The sequence below is a fragment of the Protopterus annectens genome, chromosome 15.part0 (assembly GCF_019279795.1).
Source record: "Protopterus annectens isolate FY-2018-M chromosome 15.part0, PAN1.0, whole genome shotgun sequence".
NCBI lineage: Eukaryota > Metazoa > Chordata > Ceratodontiformes > Protopteridae > Protopterus > Protopterus annectens.
The window spans coordinates 379,832,452-379,857,204 of NC_056749.1; the positions used below are offsets into that span (position 1 = coordinate 379,832,452).

The 24,753-nt window shown below is 41.5% G+C and overlaps 1 protein-coding gene across 1 annotated transcript in view; it reads right to left on the bottom strand.

Moving 5' to 3' along the window:
• The window catches only part of GLA (galactosidase alpha), a 552,477-nt gene that overhangs the window by 282,357 nt on the left and 245,367 nt on the right, over positions 1–24,753 (bottom strand). The gene's annotated exons all lie outside the window — the stretch shown is intronic.

A 24,753-nucleotide genomic window follows, 5' to 3' on the forward strand; every position in this document is an offset into this window, starting at 1 on the left:
TTTTGTTTATTTGCTTTCCCTTAAAACTTGTTACTAGATAAAGCCAAGAGCCTTACTCCATTCATTTCCCTATGCAAGAATGAAAAAACACAATTTTTTCTTGTATTATACTCTTTTGAACAGACGTTCCTTCTTTTTTTACACTGCAATGCCTAAATTTCTTAAAACTGAAGGAGAAAAAGAAAATAAGGGAAAAACAGGGGCACCTGTATACTTTTCAGCATGCAAATATCATGCATTATAAAAATATTACTCTTTCTTTACTTTTCCCTTCTCCAAATGTTCCTCTAAACATTAATAACATGAAGTAGGGCATATGCTTTACAGTCCCCTACTTGTTTAACAAAGTCCAAAAAAGTCCAAAATTTCCAAGTTTTTTTGTTCTTTCATGTTTCACAAATATAATTAATGCTTTATCAGTCCAAATTTATTTGTCAATTTCCGAGTTATTGGTTTTATTCCAATTTATTTCCATCTCCCAAATTTATTCTCTGCTTCCTTTCCAATATGCTTTCAGTTCTTCTAGTCAACCCTTGTGCTTTTTTTCTGTATCTCAAGCATGTTCTGTTGAAATACTGGAAAAGGTTTCACTGGCACAGTCTCTCTGTGGTCTTTATTACCAGAAGAACAAGAAGCAGAATCTACATCTGTTTAACAGCCCACAACATCTTACTGTTTGTCAAACGTTCAGGTGGTCATGTAGTAAAAACAGAAGGTACAGCTGATCGCATATATTGCATTTTTTTAATGTGCGAGATCACAGTACAGTGGGATTGGGATTGTGCCTTTTCCTCCACTGTAGTGTGATCTCGGAGTCTATGTGTGTGTGTATATATATATATATATATATATATATATATATATATATATATATATATATAATTAGCAGGGATGTGGGGGGTACAGGGAGGTTTGCCTCCCTTTTTAAATTTTGATTAGTGATATTTTGAGCAGTTCTGCTCCATCAGTTAGGGTTCAATTTAGTGGACATATGACAAACTGTCAAATATCCATAAATAAAAAAATAAAGAATCAACTTAGAAACAAAACATTTGACTGCCTCATAGTTCATACATCCACCTAAGGCCTTGGGAAGAGAGAGAGAGTATGTTAAAGAAGATGGATCATGATCCTGCAGATCTATCACTGTGATAAGTACATAACATTTGTATCAGACACGATCAAGTTCATCTTCTTCAACCAGGATAAAGTCTGAAGCTCATATTCCTGTGAGAACATTACAAAAGTTTATTTGATGACTGGCCCTAAAGGAAGCAAAGACCTGAAGTTCCTGGCTGCATTGTCTTGTGAAAGTAGTCAGAGAAACCCAAGTCACACAAACATCTATGGATAAATTTCTGACAGAAGGCCTATGAGGTAATCCCTGCACTGGCTGGATATGCTGCAGGAATGGAATGCAAAGTTTTGCTATATTTTCATAACTGCATTTTACATATAGCTACCAAGACAAAGCAAACTCAGACTCTTTGGTACTCAGTATTAACAGCAAAGGAAAAAAGATAGTCCTTTATACACTTTGCTGTGCCCACATAAATCTAATTTGCCTGTGTAAATGCATATAGTATATACCTTTGTTGCATTACAGACTGAATACAGGCAAATTAACAGACTGATGCAAATTAATTTCTAAGACTACCTTTAGGAATACATGAACTAGGAAAGCGATCTCAGTGATAAGACATCCAGCCATAAGCACTTTTAAGTAGATGCGCAAACATTCATAGGTTCATAGGTAGGTGTACTACACTATCGGCCCAAGGGCCTAGTATAAAAGAAGGGCTTGCTGTTAAGAAAGTACAGTTGTGTTGTGTAAAATCTTACCATAACTGTATATGTCCTTCTCTTCACTGTTGCAGTATTCCTTACAGTAGGGAATCCCCTGGCAAGGGCAGCACAATGTCTGGCCTGTACGGCAAAGCCTTAGATTGTAACAGGGATGTCATACATCACATGTAGGCTCCACGTGCACAGCATAGGGCATAACGTGACATGTAGATGTACCTTCCTCAAAAATTAATAGCCCCAGGGGGAACAACAGTCCAAGGAGAAAGAACGTGTAGATCCAGAAGGAGAAAAAAACAGGGGAGGAGAGAAGGATACTGCAACAGTGAAGAGAAGGACATTTATTTTTATGGTAAGATTTTACACAACTATACTCTGTCCTTCCATATCACCGTTGCAGTATTCCTTACAGTAGGGACAGTACAAAAGCTCAGGAGGAAAGGTAGGAAGAGGAAGATACAGCAGAGCCTTTAAAAAAAGCCATGCATGATAGCCTTGGCAAAATCTGGCTCTAGTCCTGGAAACAACATCCAACTTTTAGTGCTGGTAAAAGTATGCACAGAAGTACAAGTAGCTGCCTCAAGGATGGAGTTGGTATCTAGCCCTTTGAAAAAAGCAGCAGAAGAAGTCACAGTCATGGTAGAATGAGTCTTAACAGAAGAAGAAAGGCTTTTCCTATGAAAACAGTAACAAAAGTAAATGGCCTTGGATATCCAAGAAGAAATAGCTTGCTTATAACAGTCAAACCTAAAGACCTAGGATGAAAGGAAACAAAATAAAAAAAAAGTATTACATGCTTCATATATGACAAATCAGCATGTACATATTCCACTGCACAGAGGAGGTAACTCCTTAGAGCTCACCAGCTATCACCCAACAGCAATCCTATCACCTTTATCCAAAATATTAGAAAGAGCTGTTCATACTCAACTAATGCAATACCTCCAAAATAACAACCTACTCTCCATATTCCAGCATGGCTTTAGACCTTCCCATAGCACCACCACAGTATTACTATCATTCACCAATATAGTTAACCACCATAGAAACAAGGGTCTATTTGTTTCTTCCATATTCTTAGACTTATCAAAAACCTTTGACATGGTAAATCACAGTATGATTCTTGAAACTCTATCTACCCTAAATATAAGCCCCCCCCTCTATATCATGGTTCAACAGCTACTTATCTGGCCGTCAGCAATCTGGCCGCCAGCAAGCAGTCGTATGGCAGGGACAACTGTCCCCCCTGTTAGCAGTTACCATAGGAGTCCCTCAAGGATCCATCCTTGGCCCTTTGCTGTTGTCTTTATTTACTAACAAGATCTCTTCATCCTCACCCACTGCCTCAGTAGTACACTACGCAGATGACACCACCCTTATATGTGCTGCCCCCACCCTAAGTGAACTACAAACCCTAACCCAAAATAACTCCACCCTATCCGAAAAGTACAGTTGTGTACACCTACCATAAATGTAGATGTTCGAGTGTCTTCACTGTTGCAGTCATGACTGTAGGGTTCTCCCCTGCCGGCAGGCAGCCCTCGGTCGGCCAGAATCCCAAAGTCTGGGTCCGGCGTCGGCAGTTCATCCATGCTCCCTGACGTCAGAGCGCCAGGAGTACAAAGCTGACAGCCGACGCCATCTTCTCCAGTTTTTCTTGCCCCAGATGTCAGGAGTCCCAAATGAAAAAGGTCCCATAACCTTTGCAAATACACCTCAGAAGAATTGTGAAAAAAGGAAATACACAAAAGTAAAAATAAGAGGGGACAGGAGGGAGGGAAACCCAGACTGCAACAGTGAAGACACTCGAACATCTACATTTAAAGTAGGTGTACACAACTGTACTATGTTCATCGTGTTTCACTGTTGCAGTCATGACTGTAGGGTAGAATCCCAAAGGTGAAAGAAAGGGAGGTAGTCATAAAGAGAAAGGGGGGGCTAAAAGGCCCTGCAAGACTGCAGAGGCAAAGCCTGCCCTAGACTTAGAGTAGAGAGGTAGATTGTAGTGCTTAGAAAAAGTATGCACTGAACTCCAAGTTGCAGCTTCCAAAATGTCCATGGTAGGAACTCCCCTGAGGAAGGCCGCAGAAGTGGCAGCAGCTCTGGTGGAATGGGTCCGTATACTCCCTGGGATTTGCTTTCCATAGTGAGAATAACAAAATCTGATTCCATGAGCAATCCATTTAGAAATGGTCTGTTTTGAAATGGCTTTACCTTGGGAACTTGAAGCATAAGAAACAAACAATTGTTCTGATTTTCTGAAGTCCTTGGTTCTGTTCAGGTAAAAACATAGTTGTCTGTGTACATCCAAGGAATGTAAGATCCTTTCCCCTTTATTTTGAGGAGTGGGGAAAAACGTTGGCAAGTGGATAGTTTGATTTAAAGCCACTTTGGAAACTACCTTAGGCATGAAGGTAGGATTAGTCCTCAAAGATACCCTGTCTTGATGAAAAATAATATAAGGTTCCACAGCCATAAGAGCTTGTAACTCTGAAACTCTCCTGGCAGAGGTTAAGGCTAACAGGATAGCTGTCTTCCAAGATAAAATCTTGATGTCAGAAGAGGCAGCAGGCTCAAAAGGAGGCAAGGTTAGTTTTTCCAAAACATAGTTGAGATCCCAAGCAGGAATGGGAGGAGATCTAGGAGGTCTTAAGTTCTTAGCTCCTCTGAGAAACTGTCTCATGAGCTGGTGGGAAAAGATGGGAGGGTCTGTATTATAATGAGCAGAAATAGCAGAGGCATGTATCTTAATGGAAGAGAAAGAGAGACCCTTATGTAAGAGATCTGTCAAGTAAAGTAAAATTAAAGTAATGTTAGGAAGAAGAGGATCGGAATCCTGAGCCTGCATCCAGGAACAAAATCTTTTCCATTTTCCTGCATAAGATTTTCTAGTGCTAGGACGTCTGGCTTCTAAAATGACATGCATAACCTGCTTGGGCAGTAAAGAAGAAATCAAAGGCCCTGGATTAACCAGGCCGCCAGGCTGAGAGTTCTGACATGAGGGTGTAGAACCTGACCCTGATGTTGGGACAGAAGGTTCGGAGACTGAGGTAAAACCCAAGGGGGCTCCAGGCATAGGTTTTTTTAGAGTTGGATACCAAAACTGCCGAGGCCAATTTGGAGCCAGCAAGATTATCATCTTGGGCTTGTCCTGTTTTATCTTCAATAAAACCCGTGGAAGAAGAGGAAGAGGCGGAAAGGCATATCCCGAGAGGTTCCTCCAACCGAATGACAGGGCGTCCACTTTCCAAGCTTCTCTGTGGAAAGTCCTGGTGCAAAAATTCTGTAGTTGATGATTAAGATGAGATGCAAAGAGGTCTATGTGAGGACATCCCCAGACTGCTGTTATCATCCTGAATATTTTGGTGTCCAGCATCCACTTGTGTGGATCTGAAAGGTTTCTGCTCAGACTGTCTGCCAGGAAGTTTTGTTTCCCTGGTAGAAACTGAGCTTGAAGATCCAGATTGCAAGCTAGAGCTGTGTTCCATAGATCCATGGCTAGTCTGCAAAGGGGGTAGGAATGAGATCCCCCTTGCTTGTTTATGTACCACATAACTGTGGTGTTGTCTGTCCGTATTAGCAGTTGTCCTGGTTGTAAAAGATTCCTGAAGGCCAATAGAGCTTTCTGAACGACTAACATTTCCTTTAAATTGATATGCAGGTGCTTCTGATCCTTTGTCCAAAGGCCCTGCAAACAATTGCCCTGAAAATGGGCTCCCCAAGCATAATCCGAGGTGTCCGTGGTTAGAATCTGAGTGGCAGGAGGCAGACAGAAGGGTTTCCCTTTGTTTAGAGCACATGCCCTGGACCACCAAAGAAATTCCTTTTAAAGGCAAGGAAGAACGGAGATCAGTATGTCTAAACTGTGGCAATGCTGAGACCATACACTTTTTAGGTACCATTGTATTTTCCTCATGTGTAGTCTTGCATATGGTATGAGAAGGATGCAGGAGGCCATGTAACCCAAAGCCTGCAGGAATTTCCTTGCAGATAGCTGAGTTAGAGTTGCCAATGTTCTGAAAGTTGAAGCCAGTTGTATTGTTTTTCGGATGTCAGAAATGCCATCTGGGTTGTGGTGTTTAGAAGTGCACCCAGAAAAGTTATCTGCTGTGATGGTGTCAAATTTGACTTTTTTATGTTTACAGAGAATCCCAGGAACTTGAGGAGGTTCTGTACAAATTCTAGATGCTGGAGCAAGACATCCTTGCTGTCTGCCTGAATTAGACAATCATCCAGATAAGGGTAAATTTGAATTCCCTTGAGTCTGCAGTAAGCTACTACTGGAGCCAGGCATTTGGTGAAGACCCTGGGCGCAGTAGACAATCCAAAGGGCAGCGTAGATAATTGAAAGTGCCTCGATCCGGCCTTGAACCTGAGGTATTTTCTGCAATCCTGCCTGATGGGAATGTGTAAATATGCCTCCTTTAAATCCAAAGTTACCATCCATGCATCTTTGGACAGCATTGGAAGTAGCTGCTGTAGAGTAAGCATCTTGAATTTTGGAATCTCTAGAAAGGTGTTCATGACCGACAGATCCAGAATGGGTCTCCATGAGTTTTGCTTCCTTGGGACTAGAAAGAGCCTCGAGTAAAAACCTTTTCCCATCTCTGAAAGAGGAACCAGTTCTATGGCATTCATAGCCAAAAGAGCTTCCACCTGGTTTAAGGCTTCCGTCCATTGATGTTTTGGAAGGTCTGGCCATCCGTTTGGCCTTGGCAAGGTATGAAAATGGAATTTGTAACCTCTTAAAACCACATCCAAAACCCACTTGTCTTGGGTTATTTGAGTCCAATTTTGATAAAAAAGAGAGAGTTTTCCTCTGAGAGGGGCTTCCAGGCAAGAAGTTCCTGTAGCCCAACAGAGGGAGTCATTGAGTTTGTTTCCTTTGAGATTGTGACCTGTCCTCCCCTAGGGGTGGAAGCAGTCCACTGTCTTGGTCTATAAGCAGCTTGTGTTTGAGGCCTCCCTCTGGAGCGTCTATATCTACCTCTCTGAGGCCTGTCTGAAGTGGGAAAGGACCAATTTTTTGAAGGCCAATTCCTGCTAAATCTAGGTGGCTGTACTTGTAAGAAATCTTTAACTGTTTGCATGGATTTCGCCTTATCCTCCATCTTTTTAATCACCTCTTCAGCTTTTGATCCAAACAAAACATTATGCTGAACAGGAGCATCCAATAATTTAGCCTTTACTTGTTCAGGTAAATTTTGTTCCTTTAGCCATGCATGCCTTCTAATGACTGTGCCAGAGGCCGCAGCCCTACAAGAAGCCTCCAAGGCATAAAATCCACAGTGTAAACCATGCTTCCCAACCTGTTCAGTGGCATGCAATAAGTCATGTAATTCCTTATCATCTGCACAGGCAGAAATGGAAGTAAGCTTTTGTTTTAAGACAGATAAGAGAAATTGCTGGTATTTAAACATATGAAACTGACAGTTTAAAGCCCTAACGGACAAAGTAGCAGAAGTGTACACCTTTTTGCCCCATCTTTCTAAGGATCGAGAATCCTTTTCAGTAGGAATGGGATTTTTGGCAGAAGTGGCCTTAACTCCCTTAGGACCCTGAGAAATGGTTTCAGGGTCAGCAGAAGGGTTCTTGTATAAAAACTGATGGGAATCAGGAACCCTGTAATATCTATCAGGCTTAACAGGAGCAGGAGGAAAAGAGTCAGGGGTTAAGTTAGCCCCCGAAAAGGCATCATCCACAATATCCAAAACAGGAGGAATAGCCAGGGGTCTATGTTGAGGAAGAAGAAGAAAATCCCTCAGTCTTTTCTTGGATACCGAATACTCCTGTCCTTCCCAGTGGAAATGTTCCCTCATTTTATGCAAAGTTACCCCAAAAGAGAAATCCTCAGGGGGAGAAGCTGAAGGAATGGATTCTTCAGCATCAGAATCCTCATAAGGAGGGAAAGAATATTCCTGATCAGAAGAAGAAACTGAGGAAACAGAAGCCTGATCAGAGAAATCATAATAAACATCCTGCCTTGGCCTTTTGTCTGGAGGGGGATGAGAACCCCTAATCATAGTAAGTAAATCCTCCGCCATCTTGAGTAACTATTTCTGTGACTTGGGAGCCGGATCAGAAGAGGCCTGTGTTGAAGTCTTTGATTTAGAAGGAGTCTTTGCCTTTGTCTTTGGCTTTGCCTTTACTAGTAGCTGAGTAGGCCTGAAAACCCCTTCGGGAAGCCGGTACCTGCACAGCAGCTCCGGACCCATCCGAAGGAGCATTGTCCGAAGGTCCAGCAACAGAAATATTTAAAGGCCTGGTTGGCTCCTCATGAGAGTCCGTTTCGGCCATCGGTTCTGAAATGGCCGACGACAGGGGCTGCAAAAGCACCTCACTGACGACGGCCGAACCTGAAGCTGGCTCCACTTGTGCGCTATCATCAGATTTGGACCTCGGAGGCCTGTCTTTACCCTTGCGACGTTTGTGAACTCCGGTAGCCGGGACCGTATCCAATGACATTTTGTAGTTAAAGCGCCTACCGAAGTAATGAAAAGCAAAATCGTACCTTCGCTTAATTGTACGTTGATTGAATCTAGCACAAAACCGACAACTAGCTACGTCGTGGTCAGGGCCTAAGCAAGGAATACAGTAAGAATGAAAATCCTTATGAGGTATTTGCTTCCCACATGAAATGCAATTATTAACTTTTTCTGACATCGGAGTGGAGCAAGAAAAAAGTTTCCCCAACGGGGTACTTAGCTTTGAGTGGAGAAGAAAGTCTTCGGACCGAAGAATATCAGAAAAATTCGTCAGGAGTTAGCCGACCAGCACTTGCGAACTGCTATCACCGCACGGCAAGAAAGACTGGAGAAGATGGCGTCGGCTGTCAGCTTTGTACTCCTGGTGCTCTGACGTCAGGGAGCATGGATGAACAGCCGACGCCGGACCCAGACTTTGGGATTCTGGCCAACCGAGGGCTGCCTGCCGGCAGGGGAGAACCCTACAGTCATGACTGCAACAGTGAAACACGATGAACATCTTGGTTCACTAACATCAAACTTCTTCTTAAGCCCAAAAAAATAAAAAAAACTAATTATTTTCAGCCCAGGCAGATCTCCTCCCTTAAACAGGTATTTCACCATCTACTCTAAAGAAAACATTCAAATTAGTCCAACCACACACACTAAACTGCTAGGTGTAGAAATAGACAATATCCTGAGGTTCAACATCCACATAGCACAAATAATCAAGAAAGTTAATAAAAACCTGGACTCCTCTACAGGAACAAACAGTTTATGACTAAACACACCAAAGCAACCATTGCAAGGACTCATCTTCTATCCACCCTCTATGCCTCTCCCATCTTGCCTAATCTCTGCCAAACCGATCTAAATAAAATGGAATCTTGCTACAACAAGATTGCCAAGTTTGCTACTGAAGCCTCATATAGGTACCACTGTCTATCCCTTAAGCAGCTCAACTGGCTTGAGTTGCCTCATATACTTCTACTCACTCAACTCTCTATAGCACACAAACTGTACTACCTTCCTGAGAATACCCCGGCACTTCAGCATCTAATTCAGCCCCACATTCCCTCTAGAGCCTTAAGATCTAGTACCCAGAACCTCATAACTGTCATCCAACATAAAAATGATGCTGGTAAATCCTTCTTTGCCAGCACCATTGCTAAAACCTGGAACACACTATTAAGCCAAATGACTTCTACTACCTCCTTTATTCATTTCAAAAATCTTCTGAAAGCCCACTATTTAAGTGACTGGCTATGTTCATGCCACTCACCAGTGTAACCCAAACCAAGAGAATGTTCCTGTGTACAGTTAAGTATAAATAGTTCCCCTGAAAGCTTTTGAACCCGTTGATATTTACTTGACAAAACTTATAACTGTAAAACTAATGCAAATGCTGTTTTAAGTTTTTTATGTATCTCAATGATTGCCTACTATAACAACTGTTAGTCTCTAACATATTGTGTATGATTGCTATAAGTATGCTTGATTTTTTTCTCTTCTCTCATGTACTGTATTGTATTATGGAGCTTTTCTCCCTGGGCCACCACTGAAAATTGACCTGTGTCCAGTTGGACTTTCCCGGTAAACAAATGTAAAATAAATAAATTGTAGTTCCAAATTCCCTGAAACTGCTGATCCTAAAATGAATAAAAGACCAGATAAAATCCTTCCAACATTGTGACGCAGAATTCTCACATCACAAAGCTGAACACTTTTGTGTATTCAGAAAACAGAATGAATACATGCAGCAAGACATACTTCCTTATACAGTGAACAGCCATGATGAGTTGTATAAAATCAACTACTTACTGTTCATTTGCTTAAATTTCAACATACAAGCTATAGAGATAGTATCATTAATACCTGCAGATGGTTGGCATTCAAAGTCATTTGCAAAAAAAATTCCCTCGAGTAACAAAACAGTGCAATCCCCATGTCATCAATTACATATACCTTTAATAGTATAAAAAATATAAACTTATTGAAATCAGGGCACATCTCCATGTCTTGATATCACATTGTTCTTATCCTGTTTTCAGTAGCATAAATATGCTGATAAATCCTTACTTTGAGACATGTCTCAGTTTTTCTTATATAAAACAAAGCACAGGATAAACAGGCTGCCACACATAACACTCCCTTGCAAGTATGGGGACGCATTTGGCAATAACATTGAGGACTGAATGGAAGCACCCAAACTGATAATGACTGACCCCTAAATAAAAGTGTAGAAACCTGGACAATATTACATGGATTTAGACATCCTGGAGGTCAAAACAGCACATTCAGTTTGCTTCTGACATTCAAGGAAGGAATGGCTGCATGGCGACTATTGAGAATCTTTTTCTTTTTGACAAACTGGTTTAAGCTGATTAGGTCCAGTACTGGCCTAAGGTCCTTTTTTCCTGGCATCTGAAATGAACCTAGAGTGATATTTAGATCCTGTCAGGTCTAGTGAGCATTCTTAGATGGCTCTTTTTTTAAAAGAGGTTTAAGACCCCTTTTCTAACTGTCCTTTGTCAGGCTGGGATGTTGAGCAATGGAAAAGTATATGGTCCGGGTAAGGTCTCGAAGGGAATGTTACAGCCTTTGGATAGGTCAGTCCAAATGCATCCGGCCTGTGTGATGACCAGCTGGGCAGCCAGAGGGGTGAACAGACGAGCCCCAACTGCCTACAGACTGTCACAGTCAGAAAAGCCCCCAAAAATTATAATGCAGTCAACCCAGATAAGTACTAGAGAATGACAGGTTTTGCAAGTTATTTTTGCTCTTGTGCCAGTGTCCATTCTGGAAGATACCACGGCACATAAGTTCTTCCCGGACTTCTGGTTTCTTTGCTGCTATTGGTTACATTCATAAGTAACTGGTGTGGACTCCTGTGCAACCAAAAAAAAAAAAAAAAAGAGGACTTAAGAAGCATGAAACTTCATGTCAGCGGTTGTTAAGTGTTTGCACTCTGTTTGCTATCTTCCAGTTTCCCAAAAAAGCAGTCTCATTAAAACTCAGCATAAAGTAATAATGCTTTATAAATTGTAACATCATCAGTTAGGTACAGCCAGGTATGACACAGAATTCTCACATCACTGCCTGATGCCCTCATTGTGTCAACGATGGAACTGTAAGCCAGTCACACAGTGAGAGCAGACGTGCAGAAAGTAATTAGTGCCTATGAACAAAATTTAATTTTGGATTCATCATTCAGAACTGATATAGCAACACGGACATCTTATCTGCCGAATTCAGCTGAAATATCAACATGTGAGCAAACAGTTTAGCGCACTGATGGAGAAAGAAGACGATGCTTACACTCCTTTCCCAAAGTGATCCAGCAGCCTAGACTACTTACCAAGAGGATGGGTAGCAGCATTCACAGGATTAGGAGCCTTCTTAAGGGATAGCAACAATAATGTGTTTCACTGGAGTTTGAATCCAAAAATTCTAATATTTGGGAGGCAAAGTGCACCTTGTCTACATCAGGTACTTTTCTAAGCCTCTCTGATGACAACTGCACCAGTCTAGCAGCAGGAAGAACCTCCAAGGAAGATAAAATGGGGAGAATGGAAAGCCACTTGTAGGATACCATATGGAGATGCAGTGGGGATATTTACTGTTGCCCATTCCCGCTATAACTATAACCTCTCCATAACTGGAAGGGGCATCAGATGAGGACAGTGGGGAATCTACATTTCTATTATATATGTATGGAACAGGAGACCCCACAGGGGAGTTGATGTATTTTCTCAAACATGCATACATTTTTCTCTGCCCTGATGGTGATACTTCCAACAGATAGAAAAAAGCTAAGCTGAAATCAGAAACTCTGTGATGGTTTCACCAGCAGCTCTTAGATCCACTGCCCAATTACTGAACAGATCAAGAAGTTGAAGAAGTATGTGGATAAAATTCTCAGGCCAAGATGATTGCAGATGCATATCCAAAGGGTGGGAGGCACATGCAGAACAGTCTCCAGTGCCAATATGGAAGTCTGTGTCAGTCACACTAGATGACCAAGGTAATGAAACTAAGCATCCGAGATTGGCACCAATCAGTACGGACAATCACCCTGGTGTCACAATCTCAACTCATGCAACCCTTAAATAAAAATAAAAATAAAGAAATAATAATTATAATAATTTCTGTAGAGGGGCAACCCTCCCACACTAATTTTATAATATGAACTCTTAGACTGGACAAAGTCAGGGAACGGGAATATTCTCCAACTCTGAGAACTGTATGATCGCACACACCAGTCGACCAAATGCGTTCGACTAAACAGATGTCAGCCCAACACACTGTCAACCAAACAGGACTTGCATGTGCTTATTTAAATTCACCTCTGTTTACTAATGCTTATACTGTGTACATGTAAAAAATTAGTTTTTATAAAATATTTTGTACAGCCTTACTTTATGAACAAATTCAAAGCATTTGTACAACAGATACTGTGTTATGTAAACTGCCTGCAAAGCTATGTTTGCGTAATGGCTCAAGTCAAGGCTGAAGAAGGTCCATGGATCACTACAAATACCCAATTTACAATGTTTTCTTTTTTTTACTAATGTAAGGCTGCCGCTCTAGCCTTAAGGATTTAATGGTAAGTTAGTAATGAGTTTGACACCACCATACTACCATGGACAGTACTGAGTTTTGCTTTTTCAATTTTTTTTCAGTGATAAAATACTTAAAAAAATCACTTTCATGAGCAAAGTTAGTTTATACGGAGAATAATATATTTAGTGATTGCTAATGCCATCATTAACCACATAAATATTTACAATTCACAAGCCATCCATTCAATCAATGTCCTTAAGATTCTATACATTTGCTATCATTACAGCATTATTCTTATATCCCACAGTGCTTGATATTTTCAGAAAAGTATTACCAACTCTTCCCAAGGCAGATTTCCAAATTTCCACAAAAACCCAATTTCAAATAAAGGCAAATAAATGTTAGCCTAGTACACAATAATTGTTGTGCAATTTTCAATTCACATTATCATTACTTTGGGATATAAGCTGGATAAGACTGCTGTCTCAAGTCTCCCTTGCTTGCGCACTTTACAATTACCTACAGTTCTTTCTCATCCCTACCATACATTTGCTTCATATTTATTTATTTATTGACATTTGACTACTGAGAAAGTCTGACTGGGTAGGAACCATTTTCAGAGGAGGACTGGGGAGAAAAGCTCCAAAGCACTGCAAAACATTTTAAGAACAATAATTTTACAGTCTTTAAAAATAATACAAAAAAGAAATGCAGTTTAAATAATTATACCAAATTAGACAGAACATGAAAACATTGGTTAAGAATGGATACAAGTTACATGACAATGACTTAATAGTTAGAGAAATGTTAGCCAGTTTATGGAGAAATTAAATGCAGGTTACTATAATATAAACATCAATTGTACTACAAAGTGAGAGAAAAGCAGGCCTATGATATACTTAGAGAGACAGCCAGGGCAGAGAAGCTGACAGAAGTAAGTGAGTGAGTGAAAAAAGAGAGTAAGGAGATGTAAAGTAATAAATTAAGCAATAACCCACGCCTGGGTGTGAGTAATGCTGGATTTACCCACGGTTGGCGTGGTTTGGTCACAAAGGCGAAGCCTGAATGGCCAAACAAAGACAACCGTGGGTAAATCCAGCATTAGCCACACCCAGAAGTGGGTTATTGCTATTATACAATGACATTATTTAAGAAAAAATACATGGATTTCTTAAATAATGGCATTGTATAATGCCTCCTTGTTGCCCTTCCACAGCTGCCCGGTATTCTGCGGCAGTTCTGATGTACTGCGCATGCGTATGCTTACACAGTACATCAGAGCTGTGGGTGGAGAAAGTTCCGTTGCTTTTTTTAAAGCTGTCTTGCTATGTTAAACTCCTTGAACACAGCGAGACACTTTCTAAAAAGCAACAGAGATCTCACTTTCTCTGTTGCTGTAAGAAAAAAAAAGACTTATACTAATGGAAAAAGTCCGAGCGACAGGACCTTTTTCCATTAGTATAAGTCTGATTTAGAATATTGGAATATTAATGGGGAGGTTCTTGTATAATATGTATTTGTTCACATTTAGGGATATAATTTATCCTGGTGTTCAGCAAGCACAGAGACAGCTTTTGGACAGGAAGTCTTTCAAAGTAGTTTTGAAGGATGGGAGGGTGGGTACTGACCTGACGAATACAGATAAGGATTTCCAGGCCTTAGCAACATGGTACAAATATGGACAATGCTCAGCAGATTTGATAGGTTTGTGGATGGACAGGAATTTTTTTTCAATGGATTGTAATGACCGACTAAGAACACAGTTGTGTAGAATGTTATTTAGTGCTGGACAAGCAGATGGACTCTGGATAATTTTATAGGTGGTAAGAAGATATGTTAGCTGATGGGGTAGTTCTAACCAGTTTAGGCTTTTTAATGCTATATAGTGGTGGATTCAGAAAGGGATATTTGCTGCAAATTCAGCAACTTTGTTATAGCATTGTTCAAGTTTTGAATTTTTTGATGCCTGAAGGTTAGTAAGGATGGGAGTGCCATAAAGTGTGGGTAGAAGAGACATAATGGTAAGTGTAGCTTTAGTTGCCTCGGTGAGAACGTTTTTAGCTCTATAAAGCATCCCTAGTTTTTAACGAGTTTTTCTTATGCAAGTTTGTATATGTAGGATGAATTTAAGATTATCATCCATTGTCATCCCTAATAATTTGCTATGAGAAGCGACTTCAATGGCTGTATTATCAAGAGGACTTTATTTTTGTTTTTTCATGGGAGAAGGAGTTGGGGAAAAAAGTAGAAGTATTTTTTTAGGTTGAGCATGAGTTGTGAGTTACAAAGCCACATTTCAGTTGCTGATAAAGCTTACTGAGTAATTTTTGGGAGGTGTGCCACACCGTCAGATGTGCAAATAAGTGTGGCGTAATCTGCATAATGTATTAAGTAGACCTGTTGTTTGGATGTGTGGAGGGTGTTGACGAGAATGTTAAAGAGGAGGAGACCAAGGATATACCCTTGTGGTACATTGGTGGTGACTGGTAGGTAAGGAAAAAGGGTGGTGTGCCATTTTACTGACTGATAAATATTGGATAATTAGCTTTTGAACTACAGAAGGGTGGACTGAGACAGCCCTAATACGCACATATGAAGTAGAAGTTTGCTGTGACAAACTATGCTGAAGACCTTAGACAAGTCAAGAAATAAGAAAAAGGTAAGTCTGCTGTCATCTCTAGCTTTACTGTCAGCATCCATACAGGTTAGAAGTGCACTGCAGGAAGGACAGAAGCTATGTTTTTATTTTATTTATTTATTGCATTTTTTTTTTTTTTTTTTTTTTTTTTTTTACCGGGAAAGTCCACTGGGCCTAAAAAAGCCCATTTTTGGTGGAGGCCCGGGGAGAAAAGCTCTGACATGAGCATAGATGCAGAAAAAAATTAAACATTAATATGTTGTGTGGGGGATAGGAGGCTTTCCTGCAGGAAATAGTTCAGCAATTGTTTTTGAATACATTTTTCATGAATTTTGGAGAGGAGGTGATAAGATTGCTATAGACGCCAGTAATGTCTGTTGAATTTACTCCTTTATACAGAGGGATAATGAGTGATTTTTCCCAGAGACAGTTAATGTGGGATTCCTGGATTTTCCTATTTATAATGATTGAGACATGGTAGGCAATGTTATTGGCTTCAATTTTAAATTATTCCCTTGAAAGGTCATCAGCTAAAATACAGCATGGTTTGAGAGGCAGTTTTATATAGGATGTGGACACAGGTTTGAAGGGGAGAGTGGATGTGGTTGATGCATGGCTGCTGGGCAGGTTTATGATTAGATGTTTGGGAATCCTTGGTTAGAGATGCTATACCATCTATGGAATAACAGTTGAATTGCAATGCAGTTTTAAGTGAAGAGTTACTGTGAGAGGGGTTAGCATTGAATTTATGGCCTACATGCAAGATTTCTTTAATGGTTGCCCAGAATTTTTTAGGATTGTATTTACTATTATTCTAAGAATTACTATAGTATAGTTTTTGTTTTCATTAACTTGCTTTTTAGCACAGTTGTGAAGCTTTCTGAAGTTTTCAAGATAATGAGATTACTTTTGCCATTTTTTCCATGCTTTTTCTCTACCCTGCATTAGCATTCTACTCTTTCTGGATAGCCAAATTACACTATTTGTTTTTAGTTTTTTTCCTTCTAGGATGTGCAAGACTATTAAGGATATTCAAAAAAGTTGTACTGAATTTGTTTATAGCATCATTTAAGAAGTTTCAGTTAATAGATGATAGGTTAACAATGAACATTTCTGAGTTAAACTTGGAAAGGTGAAGTGTTGTTTTATAAACATGCTGTTTAAGTAGATATGTGAGATGATCACTGAGACAGTCCGATATTGTACCTGAGGTGGTGATTTGCTAGGTTCTGATGCCAGGATCCAGTCTAATAAGGAATTTGATTTCCTGCTACAATGTGTGGGGTTATTAATTAGTTGTGTGAAACCAGCTAGATGTAGGGGAGTTACAGTTTATGTCCAACCAACTGGCATTCACATTATCTAGTAGCATTATTTCTTGTGGAATTGTTATGGATATCCGTAGTAGGCTATCTTCCAGTATAGCTGTACTGTTGCCAGAAGGGATGTAAAGAACAGTAATACATATTTATTTATTATTGCTTAATTTCATGAAAGTAATAAGATGCTCTGCTGAACTGAATTTTGATATTGGTTTGTTGTAAGGGGAAATGTTAAAGCAATACCACCACCTTTCCTCTTTATATGGTCTTTATGGATGATATAGCCAGGAGTTGTAATTTTGTAGTTGTTTATGCTGGGTTTAAGTCACATTTCGGTTACACTGAGAATATCAGGCTAACACTGGGTAATCCAGGCATGTAGTTTAGCAATTTTTCTTTCTGTCTGTAAAGGGAGAAACCCACCTTTCTTGTATTTCCTCCTCCAATCATAATCAATACTCTCAATCATAGGTAGGTACCATGCTATTGGCCCTAGGGCCTATATAAGCCTAGCCAAACGGTACCCTGGCTTTTGCCATCCAAGAAAATTATTTTCCTGTGCCCCTGTCAAGCAGAGCCACAGAAGTGATCCCCGGGGTGAATTTCCTATCTCCCATCCAATCATCAAGATTTTTCTTGAAGAGTGATAATGAGGAGCTTTGTTTGATATAGACAGGTAGTTTGTTCCAGAGTATGGGAAGTCTCTGGGACAGGAATCTATCCCTCCAGCATGTTCTGTTTATTGTGGTGACATGGTTTAGGTCCCTACAGCGTGTAGCTCGGAGGGATTGGGATTTCTTTACGTGGAGCATGTCCAACAGCTATGGGTTTGACATAGCTTTGTATATTAGGCAGAGATCGCCTCCAAGTAGGCGATATGCGACAGAGTAAAGCTGGAGTTTTTTGAGACAGTCTGCATAGGGCATCTGTTTGAGGCGGTAATCCTCTTTGTGAGGTATTTCTGTGGCCTTTCCAGTTGTTGTAGATGTCTTGTGAGGTACATACCAAAAGGGGTGTTGTACTCTACAATGGGTCTAATGAGTGATGAGTAGAGGGGAACAATGACCCCTTTTTTCCTGGATGAGAAACCTTTTGTGATGAGGTGTGCCACGTAGAAGGATTTCCTGACTACTGTGGCAATGTGATTATCAAAGGAGAGACTACTGTCCACCTGTGTCCCAAGGTCTCTTATCACACTTTCGGTGTTAAGTAGACTACCACCTATGTGGTAGTTCATGGGTACACAGTTTTTACCAAAAGGGATGACAATGCACTTTTTGGCATTGAGCTTGAGGCCATGGCTTTGACACCAGGCATCTGTCTCAGTGAGGCCCTTTTGTAGGATGTCCACATTGTTAGGAGTTTTGATTATGGCTCCTAGTTTGCAGTCATCTGCGAACTTTGTTAGCCAAAGACCTTCTCTGTTAGCCTGTAATTCAGAGAAGTAGATACCAAACAGGAGAGGACCTAGGACTGAACCCTGTGGTACTCCACTTTTCACTGGTCTGAAGTTGGATTTAGAGTCTGCTACTTGCACAGTGTGGGTTCTGTCAGTGAGCCAGTTGGCAACCCATCTTGTGACATAGGGATTTACACCTAGTTTAGTGAGTTTATCTGTAATTCCAGAGTGGGGGATGGTGTTGAAAGCCTTGGCGAGATCTAGATAGGTTGTGTGAACCACCTTACCCTCATCTACGGCTTTGGTGACCGCTTGAAAGAAGTCTATCAGGTTTAGGAGACATGATCCGCCTTTTACAAATCCGAACTGGGTAGGGTCCAGAGTTTGGAGATTACCAATGTCATTGTTTATAAGTTCCATGATGATAAGTTCCAAAGCCTTGCAGACCAGGCTCGTCAGGATAATGGGGCGGTAGTTCCCGGGGTCTGTGGTGGCTCCCCCTTTGTGGAGTGGGATAACCATTGCTGTGCGCCATTCAGTGGGCACAAAGCCTGAGGTGAGGCTATGACTGAACATGGTACTTAGGTAGGGTGCCAGTTCGTTCTGTAGTTCATGCAGAACGCAGCATGGGGTGTTGTCAAGTCCCATGGATGCTGTGTTCTTGGCTTTGGAGAGTGTGTTTTTTTACCTGTGCAGCCATGGTTACAGGAACTTTGCATTCTTCTGGTATAGAGATGGGCCCTTTGGGGGATGAGAGAGGGGTAAAGTTAGCACTGAACCTATCTGTCAGGATGTTGGCAATATCAGTTGGTTCTGTATATTTAGTGCCATTGTGCTGTAACTCAGAGCAGATCTGAGTGTTGCCATTGAGATTCTTGACATAGCTATAGAATGCTTTGTGGTTGTCTTTAGAATCAGTGGTGATTTTGTTTTCGTAACAAGCTTTGAAGGATTTTATGAGGGATCTCAGCTTCTTACTGAGGCTGACCAGGGAGTTCCTCCAATCATGGGCTTTTACTCTTTTTTGCAACTTCTTCTGTTGTAGAGTTTGTTTATAGCAAGGGACCACCAGATTGACTTCATTTTTTTAGAGGATAGCATCTTGGTTCTGTTAGGGATTGCACAATCCATGCACTCGTGGAAGTGCTTATAAAGTGCAATTGTATAGGATTCAGCAGTCGTACTTCTATTGTCCATCAGCATGGGTGTCGTGAAGTTTGCCACTTTTGTCTTAAAAAGCGTGATGTTGGCTTTGGAGAAATGTTTTACGGTGGTTTCCCTAATGGGGGGGTGGGGGTGGGATGTGGATGTCTAGGGTGATTTGCTTGTGGTCGGATCTGACCGAGGAACTGACCTCTGGTGTGGAACACCGGTTGCCCATGTTGGTAATGACCAGGTCTAGGATATTGCTGCCCCTGGTGGGTGTGTGGATAAGTTGATCAAAAGCATTGGAATTTATGAAGTCCAGAAAACGTCGAGCACAAGAGTTGGTACACGAGTAGTTTTCCCAGTTAATGGTGGGGTAGTTGAAATTGGCCATTATTAGGGTGTTAGGTTGTACCCTAATATCTTCCAGTGTATCAAGAAATGAGGAGTGGGAATCTTGGGGCATGGTGGGGGATCTGTAGCAAGCTACAATTTGGATTGCGGTCTTGCCCAGAGTTAATTGCACTTGGATAATCTCGGATGCATTATGCTGAGCAACTAGCCTGGAGGTGTAGATATCCTTAATGAATATGGACACGTCTCGACCTTTAGTGCTTCGATCCAGATTAGATGGCCGAAAGGTGTGGTATGAATTATAGCCTGGTAATGCAGGGGTGCTCTCTGGAGCCTTGAACCAAGTCTCTGTCACTGCGCAGATGTCGATGTTCTCCATTTTAAGGAGTGCCTCGAGTGAGTGCATTTTGAGGTTTAGACTTCTAGAATTAAGTAGCATTGCCCTCAGATTTTGGTTGCTTGCACCTGTTATGGTGGTGAATTTGTCATATGAATCTTGCATAAAAAAGACATTATAGGGGTGGCAAGAGCCTTAGCCAGTATCCAGACTCCCAAGGGTGACAGGTGCAGACCATCTCTGGCAAAGCATTGTGGTTTGTCATCCCAGGCAGACAGATACTGGATCTCCTTAGAATGACACCAGAAGCTTAGCCAATTGTTGAAGTCAATCATTTTGTCCTTGTACTGTGGTATCATTCTGGGTGATGGCAGGATGCTACTCAGGGCTAGGGTCATACCTGCCTGGGCTACAAGATAGGACATCTCCTCCATGTCTCTTTTCATGTAGTCCAGGGAGGCTCATCTCAGGTCATTCACACCAACATGGACAATGACAGAGTCATATTTGTACTTGTTGTGGAGTGACCTGAGTGCATGCGTTATGTGGCGGATCCTGGCACCTGACAGGCAGATGACAGTAACTTTCTCCTTGTTTAGCCTGGTGAGTGGAACATCAGTGTGCCTGACTATAGAGTCACCTATGACTAGAATGTTGGGTACGTTGTTATGCCTTATGGGCTGTGGTTAGTGGCACACTGAGTTTGTGGGATATGTGTCATTTGCGTTGTGTTGTGTATGTCTGCATCAGTGCATGTCTGCAGTGCTATCATTTTGCAAAGCTATCAGCAACCAATCTTGCCCATAATACTTCTGTATGACAAGTGTTGTATACCTCTCCTAATCCTCTCTGACATTTGTCACCTTATAACCTGTTCTCAATCAACTTGCAAAAATCTTTTTGCAATTCATGAATTTACTCTTTTCTGCTATTTCTCTTCCTGATCTGTTTGCCACAACTTCCATAGTAGTTGCTCTTTTTCATAACAAGTCAAAAATTCAGTTAGAACGGACCTTGGTTTTCCATACTTCACTTCTGTCTCTGATAGTGACAAATCTGTAATGTGCTGTACAATAAAAATTCTTTTGTAAAACCAGTCCATTCCACCATCAAGTGTTCCATCCAATCCGTCAAGTTAGTTTTCCTATACCTTTGGAAACTTCGTGCAACCTTATATTCCATTTTCATGCATTATCTTCCAATTCAGTTAGGGTCCACTTTAGAACAATGAAAACGCAAAGTCTCGAATGCTCACGAGAGAATAATCAGAAACTCAAAAATTGGTATTTTGGGATTGCAGTACAGTGAAGATCGGAATATTTGCCCTTTCCTCACTGTAGTACGATGTCGGAGTAGGAATATATATTTAGTGGGGGGGGGGGGGGCACAGCCCCCCACAATATCAATTTCGAGTTTTTGATTATTCGCTCATGTGAGCGTTCGAGGGTTTGCATTTTCGGTTTTATGACGTAGTCCTTTCAGTTATCTGATGTGCCATATGTTTCACCATCTCAGCTGCCATACTACAAATTATGTACACTGTTGTTCTATGGTTCCAACTGGTCGTACAGACACTCCACAGTATATGCACCCTTAGCTACTTCACAAAATCGTTAAATAAGCCAGTCAAGTTTACCAACACAGTCTGCATGGCCTCCAGGGTACTGGTTAAATCAATAACATTCAGTCATAAAACTTTCCACTGCTCTTTACCAGTGGAACACAGCAAATCATGGAAATCCCATTCCAACTCACAACCATCTTCATCTTCCTAATATCCCAGATCTACTACACATTCTATTTCTCCCACCACTGGCTAAAAGATGACCTCCTTATTCAATCAGTTCATCAAAAGCACAATATAAATATTAAATGGTTTTCATTTCTACATGTATGAAAGCAGCCTAAGTAGGTAACCACCTTTCATGAGTACTGTATATTCATCTAGTATTATTTATACTTTTGTACTACGCATTCAAACTTGTTTCAGACAAGCATACATATACTGCCCACAAACCAGTCTGAAGTTCGGCTGCTTATGCAAACAGACTGCATCCCTTCATGAATACTCCTCTGATGCTAAATTATTATCATATGTAAGAAAAAATGGCATAAGTAATGTACTTCAAGTTACTTGTCTCAGACACATGCACTGCCCCTAATGAGCCACACTAATGAATTAACTGTGATCACATAACTGTAATCCCCATTGCCTTCACATGCAGCCTGCTTCCCCAATCTTGCCCACAAAATTACTACTTTCTGACTCAGTACAACTCTGATGTTTGACTGTGACCAAGTGAAAGCAGTAGTGGCTAAAGTACTGTGTTTCAACAGCCACTGTCCATTCCTGACAAGCCACCTCAACAACTTAACTATTAGCAAGTAATAAGAAGTTATGTACTCACCATAACGTTCCATCTGAGTAGGTAGCTTCATTTGTCTGCAGCCTGTGGGGTCTTGGATCCGATATCGGATCCGAGCCGGCAACTTGTTTCAAGCTAATGGATCCGAGCTCCTAGCTCCTCCCCTCACCCATAATCCCCTGCCAACCCTCCATGACCTCAGATTGAGTTTGCCCCTCAATATATATACCCAAAACGGGTATCCAACTAAGATAGATCTGAAGAAGGCCAGGGGGAAGGAGGGGGGGATGGTTGCAGACAAATGAAGCTACCTACTCAGATGGAACGTTATGGTGAGTACATAACTTCTTAATCTGAAGTAGGGAGTTCATTTGTCAGCAACCTGTGGGACAGAGTCCCCAGATACCTGAACTTTGGGTGGCCATCATGGAAGGATATTGCGAAGCACCGCAGAGCCAAAGGATGCTCTCCCTCTAGAAATCACGTCCAGTTTGTAGTGGTTAATAAAGGTATGAGATGAAGCCCAAGTGGCTGCCGAACAAATATCATCCAATGGGACTCTAGATTTGAAGGCCACAGAAGTAGAGATGGAACGAGTGGAATGTGCGCAAACTCCTTCAGGTGCGGGTCTCCCAGAGGCTTGGTATGCCAATAGGATACATTGAGAAATCCAGCATGATAGAGATACTTTTGATATTGCTTTCCCCAAATTAAATTTGGCAAAGGAAACGAACAGCTGGTCGGATTGTCTATGACCAGCTGTTCTATGAGTATAAAAGCGTAGCTGCCTATGAACATCTAATGAGTGCAGCTTGTACTCTCCTTTATTCTGATATTTAGGGAAGAAAACCGGTAAATTTATGGATTGATTTATATTGGTTTCTGATGCTATTTTGGGAAGGAAAGAGGGATTGATCCTGAGGTACACTCTGTCCGGGTGAAAGATCAAATAAGGAGGCTTCACAGAAGAGCTTGAAGCTCCGAAACTCTTTTTGCAGAAGTGATGGCTACAAGGAATGCTGTTTTCCAGGACAAGAATTTGAGATCTACTGAAGCAGCGGGTTCAAAAGGTGGTGCAGTCAAGGCTTGAAGAACTAGTGAAAGATCCCACGGTGGTACGGCTTCTTTTATAGGGGGTCTAAGCAGGAAGGTGCCTTTGAGAAAGATTTTACACAACTTGGCCGACATCAAAGGCCCTGTATCATGTCCCACATAGTAATGTGAGATGGCTGCCAATTGCACTTTGACGGTTGAACAACTAGCGCCTTCCTGAAAAAGTTCGGTTAGGAAGTCTAATATGGACGGGAGAGGAGCTGTAAAGGGATCTAGATCATGATGCTCCGCTCAGATGGAGAAACGTTTCCATTTACTGCGGTACACTTTCCTGGTGGAGGGCTTATGCGCTACCACAAGGATGGCTTTGACTGGAGAAGAGATACCGGGAGTCCTAACTAGGAGTGGAACTGGAGCAACCAAGCTGTCAGTTTCAGATTGTCCAGGTTTGGGGTCGGTAAGTTTGATGGATGGGAGATTAGATCCGGCCTGGGATCCAGAATCCAAGGAGGATTCACTAGGTGAGACCACAGGTAAGGGAACCAAATTTGCCAAGGCCAGAATGGGGCAATGAGGATCATCCTGCTCCCCAACCACGAGGCTTTCTGTAAGAGTTGCAGCATCAGGGGTAGAGGAGGATAGGCATAAAGTAGACCGAGTGGCCAAGCATGCACCAGAGCGTCTCTTGGAGTTTCCCCTGGAGGGGGAATCAGAGCGAAGAAATTGCCGCATTTGGTGTTTGAGGGAGACGCAAAAAGATCGCAGCAGGGTTGCCCCCATATTGCGAATATCTGCTTCGCTATTAGTGGATTGAGAAACCACTCGTACAGGGTAAGAAGGGTGCGACTGAGTTTGTCCGCTAGGATGTTGGTCCATCCCAGAATGTGCGTTGCAATCAGAAAGCGGTTGGTGGAGATCGCCCATTCCCACACTCTCATGGCTTTGCGGCATAGAGGGTAAGATCTGATTCCCCCCTGTTTGTTGATGTACCAGACAACCGACATGTTGTCCGACTGAATTGCAATCGTTCCTATGGGGAGGAGATTCTGAAGTGCTTGCAACGCATACAGCACCGTGTTACACACACACACAAGCCCCAAAACACAACACACACTTTCTAACGACAGCGAAGGGAGGGAAAAAAAAACTACTTAAAGAAAATATTTTTACTTTTTTATGGGAACCTAACACTTACACACTTTATTTTGTGAAAAAAAGAAGAAAATTGACAGAAAATTTAAACTTAAGTGCCAGTGACTAGACGAGCTCTCAGGAAACCAGCTATCCACAAGCGTGGCAAACTAGATC